This window comes from Lichenostomus cassidix, unplaced genomic scaffold (genome assembly GCF_008360975.1).
Source record: "Lichenostomus cassidix isolate B80296 unplaced genomic scaffold, HeHo_3.0 HiC_scaffold_46, whole genome shotgun sequence".
Lineage (NCBI taxonomy): Eukaryota > Metazoa > Chordata > Aves > Passeriformes > Meliphagidae > Lichenostomus > Lichenostomus cassidix.
This window is the reverse complement of record NW_028147597.1, coordinates 2,928,911-2,931,108: the sequence shown is the minus strand read 5'-3', so window position 1 is coordinate 2,931,108 and position 2,198 is coordinate 2,928,911. Positions and strand designations below refer to the sequence as shown.

Sequence of the window (2,198 nt, the reverse complement as noted above, 5' to 3'; positions counted from 1 at the left end):
CTGCCAGTGCTCCCAGAGCCCAGCCCTGGGGTTCAGCTCTGCCCTGCAGAGCCCTGCCAGCACAGGGCACTGCCCAGGGGCATCTCCCTGGCAGCAGCTCCTGAAAGGCACGGCAGACAAACAGAGCTGCTGCAAGCCAAGGTGCTGCTGGTGCTGTCTGTAGGTACAGGAGGATGAGGAGGCACTTTCTGAAGTAGATCTGAAGCAGATCTGCTGATCCCCAGTGGAACAGTGCAGGAGTCTCAGTGACAGATCCAAACCTGACAGCGCCTTTCCCTTTGCTTTAGGAGAAATCTGAGAGCAGCCCTGGCCATGCAGCAGCATCTCCACAGTATGAGGAATCTGCCCTGATGGGAGTCACTCCTTCCACCTCCAACTTCCCCCCACCCTCCATGGGGAGCTCCCAGGCAGGCTGTGAGCTGCCCCTGGCAGCTGGCAGATCCCCTGCCCTGGCAAAGAGCCCTCAGGGCTGCAGGAGCTGCTCTGCAGGACAGCCCTGGGCACCCCTGGCTGCACCCCCACCTTCCCAGCCTGCAGCCATCCCTGGCAGCAGGAGCTGTCCTGCCCTGTCCCTCTGACGGTGCCCAGGGCAGCCCCGCTCTGCAGCACATCCTCCCCCAAACCAGAAACACCAGCAGAGCCATCCTTACAGTCATATCAGTGCTGTCATGTGTCAGCTTTAGGAGATCCCGCAGCCAGAGACTTACTGTGTCAGAAGCTGTGAAGATTTCTCCATGAATAAGCTCAGAATTGTCCTTCCAGTTGCTTTAAGCCTCTGTCTGCTTCACTCCTGTCAGGTACCTGCAGGCAGCACCCTCAGCCCTGCTGGGCTGGGAGAGAAACTGCTCCTCAGCAGAGCTGCCTCTTTGAAGCTCTTCTTGGTTGCCAGGAGTTCCCTCTGTGCCAGCAGCCCAGCCCAGCTCAGCAGCACAGCAACAGCACAAGGACTTTAATGAGCCTCTCAGGACTTTGCTGTTGTTTACATGAGACTCAGTCCCTGAGAGAGTGTTCAAAAAACTTCTCAAGAACTCAAAGTCAGATTCAGACTTCCAAGTATATCAAAGTTTCAATGTGTCCCACTAAGAGACACAACTGAGAAAGTGTCCCCAGGTTCCAGGTAGAGCAGAACACTGGAGGCAGTGATGACAGCTGGGGACAAACAAGGCAAAGGTGTCTCTGATGCTGAGCAAACCTGGATGTGTTTCAGCAATGCAAAGGGCCAAGGCCTGAGCCCCAGCCCCTGGCAAGGCAGATCCTGTCCCTCCCTCAGTGCTCAGGGCTCTTCCCGGGGCACTGGCATGTGGGGATGTGCAATGCCAAGGGCAGGACCATGGGGCAGCCCCTGCCAGGCTGCTGGGCAGGGACAAGGAGGCAATGAGGCCCCAGGGCTGCAAGGGTCACTTGTCTCCTCCTCATGGCCTCAGGGCCAGGGACAGCAGCCATGGCCAAAGTGCTGCACAAGTTGGCTCTGTCAGGGCCTTGCAGCTCCTGCACATCCCTCTGCCCTCTCCAGCCCAGGCTGTCCTACGCTGTCCATACCCTGTGCCTCTGTCCCTGCAGGCTGTCGTCATCCCCCGGCTGCCCCACCTCGCTGTGCCTTCCTTTGCTGACAGCTCTGCGTCCTGCCTGCCTCTGCCTTGGCACACAGAGCCTTGGGCTGACCCAGACTCCTTCTGGGGGATGTGTTGCACCACAGCACTGCCCTGGGAGGGAAATTCTGTTTTCCACCTGTTCACTCTGGACCAACCCAGTTGTCCTTGCTGGCATTACTTCTTTTCCATGCTCATTTCAACGATGAAAAAAATTCCCATATATCTGGATCCACCCTTCAAGCCCTCTCAGGCTACTCCTGTTCTCTCTTCAGTCTCCAAACCACTGAGCCCAGGGCCTTCATTCCCTATATAGTGGTCCTTTATTCGAGACCTCCAAACCCTCTCCTGGGACATCTCTTGGACCTCCCCATGGTTTAGCCATGAAAATGTTATGCTCTCAGTCCAGGAATTGCAGAGAGACACTTTTTGCCAGGGGTTTTATTGACAGAACAAGACAAACCATATTTATGCTGAACAAGGGTAGATTTAGATTGGATGTAAAGATGAAATATTTTACAATGAGGGTGGCAAGACTGGCACAGGTTGCCACTGAATGGAATGCACATCCCTGGAAGTGTCAAAGGTCAGGAGCTCTGTGCAACCTGA

General features: G+C 55.8%; 1 protein-coding gene across 1 annotated transcript in view; it reads right to left on the bottom strand.

Moving 5' to 3' along the window:
- Positions 1 to 889, bottom strand: part of LOC146421978 (olfactory receptor 14J1-like) — a 28,500-nt gene extending 27,611 nt beyond the window's left edge. The window contains exon 1 of the mRNA XM_085046902.1: positions 708 to 889. The gene's annotated coding sequence lies outside the window, so the exon portion shown is untranslated. The remainder of the gene's footprint in view (positions 1 to 707) is intronic.
- Between the last annotated feature and the right edge of the window lie 1,309 nt (positions 890 to 2,198).